Raw genomic sequence first — 14,494 nt, forward strand, 5'->3', positions numbered from 1 at the left:
ACCCCTTCAAAATGATCTTCAGTTTCCCTAGTGTCAAGTCATTCTTGATCTCCAACATATTTCGCAAACTCAGTCCTGGGCTGACTGCTTTTATTACTGCATCAACAATCTCTGATTCCCCATGTCTCTTGCAGAGGCCTTCCTCAATCTTGTGCATGAGATTTGTGTAAGACAGCCTATCCTTTGGACCCCCTTCCCCAATTTGTCCCTGAATTTTGAATTCTCGTCGAATTGTCACTTCTGGGAGTTTACCTTGTGTCGGTGTGAGGACTTCTGTTGGGTAACTGCCCCGTCTTTCCAGTTTTAGGCTGAGGGATCTAAGACCTTCCTCCAATGCCTCTCTGGATTCTTCTTGGGACTTCTGCAACCCGTAACATTGTGCTTTCAGGAGCTCAAACTGATGGCGTGCTGACACTGCGTCTCCAGGTTCCTGGTGTGTTTCTCCAAGTGTCTCCACAAAGGCCAGGAAGTTCTGCACAAACTGTTGTGCCTCAATCCATTCCTGTTGTTCTTCAACAACGTCTAACTCACGTTCTGCTGCTTTGATCAAAGTGCGCCTGTTCTTTTGTCTCCAAGCCTCATCTTCCCCTGAAAAACATTTCAAATAACTACAGGCCTCAATAAGCTGGTCCTGGTCTAACTCATTTAACACAGTGCTGGCACTCTCCTGCAGCTGTTCGAGATTCATCTTGGACAACAGCTTTTGCTCTGTAGCCATTTGTTTTGTTTTTTTAAAGGTTCGATTCACTAGAGGAGTTGGTTCAGGCTCTTGTGCTTGATGAAAAACTCCTCCTGCCTGGCTCGCCAAAATGTTGCACTATAACAGTATTCCGGTGTGATGGTGCAGGGTGATGAGGTAGATGGATCACAGCAGAGTCGCCATTCCAATTCCAAATTCTTTTACTGGAATAATAATCAAAGATGCACAACATGAGATGCCGGCCTGGCGCATTCAAACACAATATTCACGGCAACCGGATGTGCTGTGAGAACAGTCGTGTTGTTCACCGTTCAATTAATCATGCACAGAATGCTTGCATTAATCCTAATATCCCAACAAATAACATCGCTAACCAAACAACGTAATCAATCACGGTATCACATTCACTGTACCATCATTGTCCGCAGAACACATTTGGTATGATGGATTGACAGAGATGGTTTGACTACTAAATGCTTCCATTGTTCCCCGAGTTTGTAGGCCTTAACTAATAACAACCCAATAATGCACTATGCGAATTTACTTGCAACATTGATAATAAACTCAACAACATCGTGCCTCAATATTCACTATTTTGAGAGAAATCGATCCATACCTGGAATAATAATCAAAGATGCACAACATGAGATGCCGGCCTGGCGCATTCAAACACAATATTCGCGGCAACCGGATGTGCTGTAAGAACAGTGGTGTTGTTCACAGCAGATGGTCCGAGGCTGCATCTCCACTCATTATTATTATTCGGACTGGTTTCTGAGTTTTAATATTAATCTTGTCATTATCCTGAATTGTATAATAATCGCAGATATAAAACAGGAGATGCAGGCTTGGTGCCTTCCGATATGCCGTTCGCGGCAACTGAGGTGCTGTAAGAGCAACTGTGTTGTTAACACCCGGTGGTCAGCGGTTGCATCTCCACTCTTTGTTATCATTCAGGCTGCCTTCTGCGTTTTAATATTAATCTCATCATTATTTTGAGGTTTTTTATGGTGTGGTAGTAATGAAAATGGGGGTAGTAGTTTTTCTCGTAACACAAATGCTGTTCAATTTTCAAGTTAATCGGATGAAATATGGCGATTTTAGAAACTTGTCCTGCAGATGACCTTTGACATCAAAATCAATAGGCTTCTCAATTGTGAGGACCTCTACAACTTGGTGAAGTTTCATGACGATTGGTTTATAATTTTGGTCTGGAGGCGAGTGACAGACAAATAAACAAACAAACAAACAAACAGACAGACAGACAGACAGACAGAACAACAAACGCAAACCGACCAATATACTTGAAATGTAATAATCAAAAGCTACACAATGTGAATTTACAGAAAATATGAGGAATAGGTATCAAAAAAATAATAAAATAATCAAAAGCCACACAATGTGAATTTACAGAAAATATGAGGAATAGGTATCAAAAAATAATAAAATAATCAAAAGCCACACAATGTGAAGTTTCAGAAAATATGAGGAATAGGTATCAAAAAATAATAAAATAATCAAAAGCCACACAATGTGAATTTACAGAAAATATGAGGAATACGTTCAAAAAATAATAAAATAATCAAAAGCCACACAATGTGAAGTTTCAGAAAATATGAGGAATAGGTATCAAAAAAATAATAAAATAATCAAAAGCCACACAATGTGAATTTACAGAAAATATGAGGAATAGGTATCAAAAAATAATAAAATAATCAAAAGCCACACAATGTGAATTTACAGAAAATATGAGGAATAGGTATCAAAAAATAATAAAATAATCAAAAGCCACACAATGTGAAGTTTCAGAAAATATGAGGAATAGGTATCAAAAAATAATAAAATAATCAAAAGCCACACAATGTGAAGTTACAGAAAATATGAGGAATAGGTTCAAAAAATAATAAAATAATCAAAAGCCACACAATATGAAGTTACAGAAAATATGAGGAATAGGTATCAAAAAATAATAAAATAATCAAAAGCCACACAATGTGAATTCACAGAAAATATGAGGAATAGGTTCAAAAAATAATAAAATAATCAAAAGCCACACAATATGAAGTTGCAGAAAATATGAGGAATAGGTTCAAAAAATAATAAAATAATCAAAAGCCACACAATGTGAAGTTACCGAAAATATGAGGAACAGGTATCAAAAAATAATAAAATAATCAAAAGCCACACAATGTGAAGTTACAGAAAATATGAGGAATAGGTATCAAAAAAGAATAAAATAATCAAAAGCCACACAATGTGAATTTACAGAAAATATGAGGAATAGGTTCAAAAAATAATAAAATAATCAAAAGCCACACAATGTGAATTCACAGAAAATATGAGGAATAGGTTCAAAAAATAATAAAATAATCAAAAGCCACACAATATGAAGTTGCAGAAAATATGAGGAATAGGTTCAAAAAATAATAAAATAATCAAAAGCCACACAATGTGAAGTTACCGAAAATATGAGGAACAGGTATCAAAAAATAATAAAATAATCAAAAGCCACACAATGTGAAGTTACAGAAAATATGAGGAATAGGTATCAAAAAAGAATAAAATAATCAAAAGCCACACAATGTGAATTTACAGAAAATATGAGGAATAGGTTCAAAAAATAATAAAATAATCAAAAGCCACACAATGTGAAGTTGCAGAAAATATGAGGAATAGGTTCAAAAAATAATAAAATAATCAAAAGCCACACAATGTGAAGTTGCAGAAAATATGAGGAATAGGTATCAAAAAATAATAAAATAATCAAAAGCCACACAATGTGAAGTTTCAGAAAATATGAGGAATAGGTATCAAAAAATAATAAAATAATCAAAAGCCACACAATGTGAAGTTACAGAAAATATGAGGAACAGGTATCAAAAAAAAAAAAAAAATCAAAATCCACACAATGTGAAGTTTCAGAAAATATGAGGAATAGGTATCAAAAAATAATAAAATAATCAAAAGCCACACAATGTGAATTTACAGAAAATATGAGGAACAGGTATCAAAAAATAATAAAATAATCAAAAGCCACACAATATGAAGTTTCAGAAAATATGAGGAATCGGTATGAAAAAATAATAAAAGAATCAAAAGACACACAATATGAAGTTTCAGAAAATATGAGGAATAGGTTCAAAAAATAATAAAAGAATCAAAAGCCACACAATGTGAAGTTGCAGAAAATATGAGGAATAGGTTCAAAAAATAATAAAATAATCAAAAGCCACACAATGTGAAGTTGCAGAAAATATGAGGAATAGGTATCAAAAAATAATAAAATAATCAAAAGCCACACAATGTGAATTTACAGAAAATATGAGGAACTGGTATCAAAAAAAAAATAAAAAATCAAAAGCCACACAATGTGAAGTTTCAGAAAATATGAGGAATAGGTATCAAAAAATAATAAAATAATCAAAAGCCACACAATGTGAATTTACAGAAAATATGAGGAATAGGTTCAAAAAATAATAAAATAATCAAAAGCCACACAATGTGAAGTTACAGAAAATATGAGGAATAGGTTCAAAAAATAATAAAATAATCAAAAGCCACACAATGTGAAGTTACAGAAAATATGAGGAATAGGTATCAAAAAATAATAAAATAATCAAAAGCCACACAATGTGAAGTTACAGAAAATATGAGGAATAGGTTCAAAAAATAATAAAATAATCAAAAGCCACACAATGTGAAGTTACAGAAAATATGAGGAATAGGTTCAAAAAATAATAAAATAATCAAAAGCCACACAATGTGAAGTTACAGAAAATATGAGGAATAGGTTCAAAAAATAATAAAATAATCAAAAGCCACACAATGTGAAGTTACAGAAAATATGAGGAATAGGTTCAAAAAATAATAAAATAATCAAAAGCCACACAATGTGAAGTTACAGAAAATATGAGGAATAGGTATCAAAAAATAATAACATAATCAAAAGCCACACAATGTGAAGTTTCAGAAAATATGAGGAATAGGTTCAAAAAATAATAACATAATCAAAAGCCACACAATGTGAAGTTTCAGAAAATATGAGGAATAGGTATCAAAAAATAATAAAATAATCAAAAGCCACACAATGTGAATTTACAGAAAATATGAGGAACAGGTATCAAAAAATAATAAAATAATCAAAAGCCACACAATGTGAATTTACAGAAAATATGAGGAACAGGTATCAAAAAATAATAAAATAATCAAAAGCCAGACAATGTGAATTTACAGAAAATATGAGGAATAGGTATCAAAAAATAATAAAATAATCAAAAGCCACACAATGTGAATTTACAGAAAATATGAGGAATAGGTATCAAAAAATAATAAAATAATCAAAAGCCACACAATGTGAATTTACAGAAAATATGAGGAACAGGTATCAAAAAATAATAAAATAATCAAAAGCCACACAATGTGAATTTACAGAAAATATGAGGAATAGGTATCAAAAAATAATAAAATAATCAAAAGCCACACAATGTGAAGTTTCAGAAAATATGAGGAATAGGTATCAAAAAATAATAAAATAATCAAAAGCCACACAATGTGAAGTTACAGAAAATATGAGGAATAGGTTCAAAAAATAATAAAATAATCAAAAGCCACACAATGTGAATTTACAGAAAATATGAGGAATAGGTATAAAAAATAATAAAATAATCAAAAGCCACACAATGTGAAGTTACAGAAAATATGAGGAATAGGTATCAAAAAATAATAAAATAATCAAAAGCCACACAATGTGAAGTTACAGAAAATATGAGGAATAGGTTCAAAAAATAATAAAATAATCAAAAGCCACACAATGTGAAGTTACCGAAAATATGAGGAATAGGTATCAAAAAATAATAAAATAATCAAAAGCCACACAATGTGAAGTTACAGAAAATATGAGGAATAGGTATCAAAAAATAATAAAATAATCAAAAGCCACACAATGTGAATTTACAGAAAATATGAGGAACAGGTATCAAAAAATAATAAAATAATCAAAAGCCACACAATGTGAATTTACAGAAAATATGAGGAACAGGTATCAAAAAATAATAAAATAATCAAAAGCCACACAATGTGAATTTACAGAAAATATGAGGAATAGGTATCAAAAAATAATAAAATAATGAAAAGCCACACAATGTGAATTTACAGAAAATATGAGGAACAGGTATCAAAAAATAATAAAATAATCAAAAGCCACACAATGTGAATTTACAGAAAATATGAGGAATAGGTATCAAAAAATAATAAAATAATCAAAAGCCACACAATGTGAAGTTTCAGAAAATATGAGGAATAGGTTCAAAAAATAATAAAATAATCAAAAGCCACACAATGTGAATTTACAGAAAATATGAGGAATAGGTATAAAAAATAATAAAATAATCAAAAGCCACACAATGTGAAGTTACAGAAAATATGAGGAATAGGTATCAAAAAATAATAAAATAATCAAAAGCCACACAATGTGAATTTACAGAAAATATGAGGAACAGGTATCAAAAAATAATAAAATAATCAAAAGCCACACAATGTGAATTTACAGAAAATATGAGGAACAGGTATCAAAAAATAATAAAATAATCAAAAGCCACACAATGTGAATTTACAGAAAATATGAGGAATAGGTATCAAAAAATAATAAAATAATGAAAAGCCACACAATGTGAATTTACAGAAAATATGAGGAACAGGTATCAAAAAATAATAAAATAATCAAAAGCCACACAATGTGAATTTACAGAAAATATGAGGAATAGGTATCAAAAAATAATAAAATAATCAAAAGCCACACAATGTGAAGTTTCAGAAAATATGAGGAATAGGTTCAAAAAATAATAAAATAATCAAAAGCCACACAATGTGAATTTACAGAAAATATGAGGAATAGGTATAAAAAATAATAAAATAATCAAAAGCCACACAATGTGAAGTTACAGAAAATATGAGGAATAGGTATCAAAAAAAAAAAAAAATCAAAAGCCACACAATGTGAAGTTACAGAAAATATGAGGAATAGGTATCAAAAAATAATAAAATAATCAAAAGCCACATAATGTGAAGTTACAGAAAATATGAGGAATAGGTTCAAAAAATAATAAAATAATCAAAAGCCACACAATGTGAAGTTACAGAAAATATGAGGAATAGGTATCAAAAAATAATAAAATAATCAAAAGCCACACAATGTGAAGTTACAGAAAATATGAGGAATAGGTATCAAAAAATAATAAAATAATCAAAAGCCGCACAATGTGAATTTACAGAAAATATGAGGAACAGGTATCAAAAAATAATAAAAAAATCAAAAGCCACACAATGTGAAGTTACAGAAAATATGAGGAATAGGTATCAAAAAATAATAACATAATCAAAAGCCACACAATGTGAAGTTTCAGAAAATATGAGGAATAGGTTCAAAAAATAATAAAATAATCAAAAGCCACACAATGTGAATTTACAGAAAATATGAGGAACAGGTATCAAAAAATAATAAAAAAATCAAAAGCCACACAATGTGAAGTTACAGAAAATATGAGGAATAGGTTCAAAAAATAATAAAATAATCAAAAGCCACACAATGTGAAGTTTCAGAAAATATGAGGAATAGGTTCAAAAAATAATAAAATAATCAAAAGCCACACAATGTGAAGTTTCAGAAAATATGAGGAATAGGTTCAAAAAATAATAAAATAATCAAAAGCCACACAATGTGAATTTACAGAAAATATGAGGAACAGGTATCAAAAAATAATAAAATAATCAAAAGCCACACAATGTGAAGTTGCAGAAAATATGAGGAACAGGTATCAAAAAAAATAAAAGAATCAAAAGCCACACAATGTGAATTTACAGAAAATATGAGGAATAGGTTCATAAAATAATAAAATAATCAAAAGCCACACAATGTGAAGTTACAGAAAATATGAGGAATATGAAAATGAATGATCGTTTTAAGGCCATTTTCCCCGCTAGAGCGGGGGTTAGCCTTGCGGGCCCCATGACAATCATGGTTCCCTGTTTGAGGCAATGTTTTTATGGCCGGATGCCCTTCCTGACGCCAACAGAAAATATGAGGAATAGGTATAAAAAATAATAAAAGAATAAAAAGCCACACAATGTGAAGTTACAGAAAATATGAGGAATAGGTATCAAAAAATAATAAAATAATCAAAAGCCACACACTGTGAAGTTACAGAAAATATGAGGAATAGGTATCAAAAAATAATAAAATAATCAAAAGCCACACAATGTGAAGTTACAGAAAATATGAGGAATAGGTATCAAAAAATAATAAAATAATCTAAAGCCACACAATGTGAAGTTGCAGAAAATATGAGGAATCGGTATAAAAAATAATAAAATAATCAAAAGCCACACAATATGTAGTTTCAGAAAATATGAGGAATAGGTATCAAAACATAATCAAAAGCCACACAATGTGAATTTACAGAAAATATGAGGAATAGGTTCAAAAAATAATAAAATAATCAAAAGCCACACAATGTGAATTTACAGAAAATATGAGGAATAGGTATCAAAAAATAATAAAAGAATCAAAAGACACACAATATGAAGTTTCAGAAAATATGAGGAATCGGTATAAAAAAATAATAAAATAATGAAAAGCCACACAATATGTAGTTTCAGAAAATATGAGGAATAGGTATCAAAACATAATCAAAAGCCACACAATGTGAATTTACAGAAAATATGAGGAATAGGTTCAAAAAATAAATAAAATAATCAAAAGCCACACAATGTGAATTTACAGAAAATATGAGGAACAGGTATCAAAAAATAATAAAATTATCAAAAGCCACACAATGTGAAGTTAAAGAAAATATGAGGAACAGGTATCAAAAAAAATAAAATAATCAAAAGCCACACAATGTGAAGTTACAGAAAATATGAGGAATAGGTATCAAAAAATAATAAAAGAATAAAAAGCCACACAATGTGAATTCACAGAAAATATGAGGAATCGGTATCAAAAAAAATAAAATAATCAAAAGACACACAATATGAAGTTTCAGAAAATATGAGGAATCGGTATTAAAAAATAATAAAATAATCTAAAGCCACACAATGTGAAGTTACAGAAAATATGAGGAATAGGTATCAAAAAATAATAAAAGAATCAAAAGACACACAATGTGAAGTTTCAGAAAATATGAGGAATCGGTATTAAAAAATAATAAAATAATCAAAAGCCACACAATGTGAAGTTACAGAAAATATGAGGAATAGGCATCAAAACATAATCAAAAGCCACACAATGTGAATTTACAGAAAATATGAGGAATAGGTATCAAAAAAAATAAAATAATCAAAAGACACACAATATGAAGTTTCAGAAAATATGAGGAATAGGCATCAAAACATAATCAAAAGCCACACAATGTGAATTTACAGAAAATATGAGGAATAGGTATCAAAAAAAATAAAATAATCAAAAGACACAATATGAAGTTTCAGAAAATATGAGGAATAGGTTCAAAAAAAAATAAAATAATCAAAAGCCACACAATGTGAATTTACAGAAAATATGAGGAACAGGTATCAAAAAATAATAAAATTATCAAAAGCCACACAATGTGAAGTTAAAGAAAATATGAGGAACAGGTATCAAAAAAAATAAAATAATCAAAAGCCACACAATGTGAAGTTACAGAAAATATGAGGAATAGGTATCAAAAAATAATAAAAGAATAAAAAGCCACACAATGTGAATTCATAGAAAATATGAGGAATCGGTATCAAAAAAAATAAAATAATCAAAAGACACACAATATGAAGTTTCAGAAAATATGAGGAATCGGTATTAAAAAATAATAAAATAATCTAAAGCCACACAATGTGAAGTTACAGAAAATATGAGGAATAGGTATCAAAAAATAATAAAAGAATCAAAAGACACACAATGTGAAGTTTCAGAAAATATGAGGAATCGGTATTAAAAAATAATAAAATAATCAAAAGCCACACAATATGTAGTTTCAGAAAATATGAGGAATAGGCATCAAAACATAATCAAAAGCCACACAATGTGAATTTACAGAAAATATGAGGAATAGGTATCAAAAAAAATAAAATAATCAAAAGACACACAATATGAAGTTTCAGAAAATATGAGGAATAGGTATCAAAAAAAATAAAATAATCAAAAGCCACACAATATGAAGTTTCAGAAAATATGAGGAATAGGTTCAAAAAATAATAAAATAATCAAAAGCCACACAATGTGAATTCACAGAATATATGAGGAATAGGTATCAAAAAAAATAAAATAATCAAAAGACACACAATATGAAGTTTCAGAAAATATGAGGAATCGGCATTAAAAAATAATAAAATAAGCAAAAGCCACACAATGTGAAGTTACAGAAAATATGAGGAATAGGTATCAAAAAATAAATAAAAGAATCAAAAGACACACAATATGAAGTTTCAGAAAATATGAGGAATCGGTATTAAAAAATAATAAAATAATCAAAAGCCACACAATATGTAGTTTCAGAAAATATGAGGAATAGGTATCAAAACATAATCAAAAGCCACACAATGTGAGGTTACAGAAAATATGAGGAATAGGTTCAAAAAATAATAAAATAATCAAAAGCCACACAATGTGAAGTTACAGAAAATATGAGGAATAGGTATCAAAAAATAATAAAATAATCAAAAGCCACACAATGTGAAGTTGCAGAAAATATGAGGAATAGGTATCAAAAAATAATAAAATAATCAAAAGCCACACAATGTGAATTTACAGAAAATATGAGGAACTGGTATCAAAAAAAAAATAAAAAATCAAAAGCCACACAATGTGAATTTACAGAAAATATGAGGAATAGGTATCAAAAAATAATAAAATAATCAAAAGCCACACAATGTGAATTTACAGAAAATATGAGGAATAGGTATCAAAAAATAATAAAATAATCAAAAGCCACACAATGTGAAGTTTCAGAAAATATGAGGAATAGGTATCAAAAAATAATAAAATAATCAAAAGCCACACAATGTGAAGTTACAGAAAATATGAGGAATAGGTTCAAAAAATAATAAAATAATCAAAAGCCACACAATATGAAGTTACAGAAAATATGAGGAATAGGTATCAAAAAATAATAAAATAATCAAAAGCCACACAATGTGAATTCACAGAAAATATGAGGAATAGGTTCAAAAAATAATAAAATAATCAAAAGCCACACAATATGAAGTTGCAGAAAATATGAGGAATAGGTTCAAAAAATAATAAAATAATCAAAAGCCACACAATGTGAAGTTACCGAAAATATGAGGAACAGGTATCAAAAAATAATAAAATAATCAAAAGCCACACAATGTGAAGTTACAGAAAATATGAGGAATAGGTATCAAAAAAGAATAAAATAATCAAAAGCCACACAATGTGAATTTACAGAAAATATGAGGAATAGGTTCAAAAAATAATAAAATAATCAAAAGCCACACAATGTGAATTCACAGAAAATATGAGGAATAGGTTCAAAAAATAATAAAATAATCAAAAGCCACACAATATGAAGTTGCAGAAAATATGAGGAATAGGTTCAAAAAATAATAAAATAATCAAAAGCCACACAATGTGAAGTTACCGAAAATATGAGGAACAGGTATCAAAAAATAATAAAATAATCAAAAGCCACACAATGTGAAGTTACAGAAAATATGAGGAATAGGTATCAAAAAAGAATAAAATAATCAAAAGCCACACAATGTGAATTTACAGAAAATATGAGGAATAGGTTCAAAAAATAATAAAATAATCAAAAGCCACACAATGTGAAGTTGCAGAAAATATGAGGAATAGGTTCAAAAAATAATAAAATAATCATAAGCCACACAATGTGAAGTTGCAGAAAATATGAGGAATAGGTATCAAAAAATAATAAAATAATCAAAAGCCACACAATGTGAAGTTTCAGAAAATATGAGGAATAGGTATCAAAAAATAATAAAATAATCAAAAGCCACACAATGTGAAGTTACAGAAAATATGAGGAACAGGTATCAAAAAAAAAAAAAAAATCAAAATCCACACAATGTGAAGTTTCAGAAAATATGAGGAATAGGTATCAAAAAATAATAAAATAATCAAAAGCCACACAATGTGAATTTACAGAAAATATGAGGAACAGGTATCAAAAAATAATAAAATAATCAAAAGCCACACAATATGAAGTTTCAGAAAATATGAGGAATCGGTATGAAAAAATAATAAAAGAATCAAAAGACACACAATATGAAGTTTCAGAAAATATGAGGAATAGGTTCAAAAAATAATAAAAGAATCAAAAGCCACACAATGTGAAGTTGCAGAAAATATGAGGAATAGGTTCAAAAAATAATAAAATAATCAAAAGCCACACAATGTGAAGTTGCAGAAAATATGAGGAATAGGTATCAAAAAATAATAAAATAATCAAAAGCCACACAATGTGAATTTACAGAAAATATGAGGAACTGGTATCAAAAAAAAAATAAAAAATCAAAAGCCACACAATGTGAAGTTTCAGAAAATATGAGGAATAGGTATCAAAAAATAATAAAATAATCAAAAGCCACACAATGTGAATTTACAGAAAATATGAGGAATAGGTTCAAAAAATAATAAAATAATCAAAAGCCACACAATGTGAAGTTACAGAAAATATGAGGAATAGGTTCAAAAAATAATAAAATAATCAAAAGCCACACAATGTGAAGTTACAGAAAATATGAGGAATAGGTATCAAAAAATAATAAAATAATCAAAAGCCACACAATGTGAAGTTACAGAAAATATGAGGAATAGGTTCAAAAAATAATAAAATAATCAAAAGCCACACAATGTGAAGTTACAGAAAATATGAGGAATAGGTTCAAAAAATAATAAAATAATCAAAAGCCACACAATGTGAAGTTACAGAAAATATGAGGAATAGGTTCAAAAAATAATAAAATAATCAAAAGCCACACAATGTGAAGTTACAGAAAATATGAGGAATAGGTTCAAAAAATAATAAAATAATCAAAAGCCACACAATGTGAAGTTACAGAAAATATGAGGAATAGGTATCAAAAAATAATAACATAATCAAAAGCCACACAATGTGAAGTTTCAGAAAATATGAGGAATAGGTTCAAAAAATAATAACATAATCAAAAGCCACACAATGTGAAGTTTCAGAAAATATGAGGAATAGGTATCAAAAAATAATAAAATAATCAAAAGCCACACAATGTGAATTTACAGAAAATATGAGGAACAGGTATCAAAAAATAATAAAATAATCAAAAGCCACACAATGTGAATTTACAGAAAATATGAGGAACAGGTATCAAAAAATAATAAAATAATCAAAAGCCAGACAATGTGAATTTACAGAAAATATGAGGAATAGGTATCAAAAAATAATAAAATAATCAAAAGCCACACAATGTGAATTTACAGAAAATATGAGGAATAGGTATCAAAAAATAATAAAATAATCAAAAGCCACACAATGTGAATTTACAGAAAATATGAGGAACAGGTATCAAAAAATAATAAAATAATCAAAAGCCACACAATGTGAATTTACAGAAAATATGAGGAATAGGTATCAAAAAATAATAAAATAATCAAAAGCCACACAATGTGAAGTTTCAGAAAATATGAGGAATAGGTATCAAAAAATAATAAAATAATCAAAAGCCACACAATGTGAAGTTACAGAAAATATGAGGAATAGGTTCAAAAAATAATAAAATAATCAAAAGCCACACAATGTGAATTTACAGAAAATATGAGGAATAGGTATAAAAAATAATAAAATAATCAAAAGCCACACAATGTGAAGTTACAGAAAATATGAGGAATAGGTATCAAAAAATAATAAAATAATCAAAAGCCACACAATGTGAAGTTACAGAAAATATGAGGAATAGGTTCAAAAAATAATAAAATAATCAAAAGCCACACAATGTGAAGTTACCGAAAATATGAGGAATAGGTATCAAAAAATAATAAAATAATCAAAAGCCACACAATGTGAAGTTACAGAAAATATGAGGAATAGGTATCAAAAAATAATAAAATAATCAAAAGCCACACAATGTGAATTTACAGAAAATATGAGGAACAGGTATCAAAAAATAATAAAAAAATCAAAAGCCACACAATGTGAATTTACAGAAAATATGAGGAATAGGTATCAAAAAATAATAACATAATCAAAAGCCACACAATGTGAAGTTTCAGAAAATATGAGGAATAGGTATCAAAAAATAATAAAATAATCAAAAGCCACACAATGTGAATTTACAGAAAATATGAGGAACAGGTATCAAAAAATAATAAAATAATCAAAAGCCACACAATGTGAATTTACAGAAAATATGAGGAACAGGTATCAAAAAATAATAAAATAATCAAAAGCCACACAATGTGAATTTACAGAAAATATGAGGAATAGGTATCAAAAAATAATAAAATAATGAAAAGCCACACAATGTGAATTTACAGAAAATATGAGGAACAGGTATCAAAAAATAATAAAATAATCAAAAGCCACACAATGTGAATTTACAGAAAATATGAGGAATAGGTATCAAAAAATAATAAAATAATCAAAAGCCACACAATGTGAAGTTTCAGAAAATATGAGGAATAGGTTCAAAAAATAATAAAATAATCAAAAGCCACACAATGTGAATTTACAGAAAATATGAGGAATAGGTATAAAAAATAATAAAATAATCAAAAGCCACACAATGTGAAGTTACAGAAAATATGAGGAA

The sequence above is a fragment of the Myxine glutinosa genome, chromosome 1, assembly GCF_964187855.1.
Source record: "Myxine glutinosa chromosome 1, kmMyxGlut1.1, whole genome shotgun sequence".
Classification (NCBI taxonomy): Eukaryota; Metazoa; Chordata; class Myxini; order Myxiniformes; family Myxinidae; genus Myxine; species Myxine glutinosa.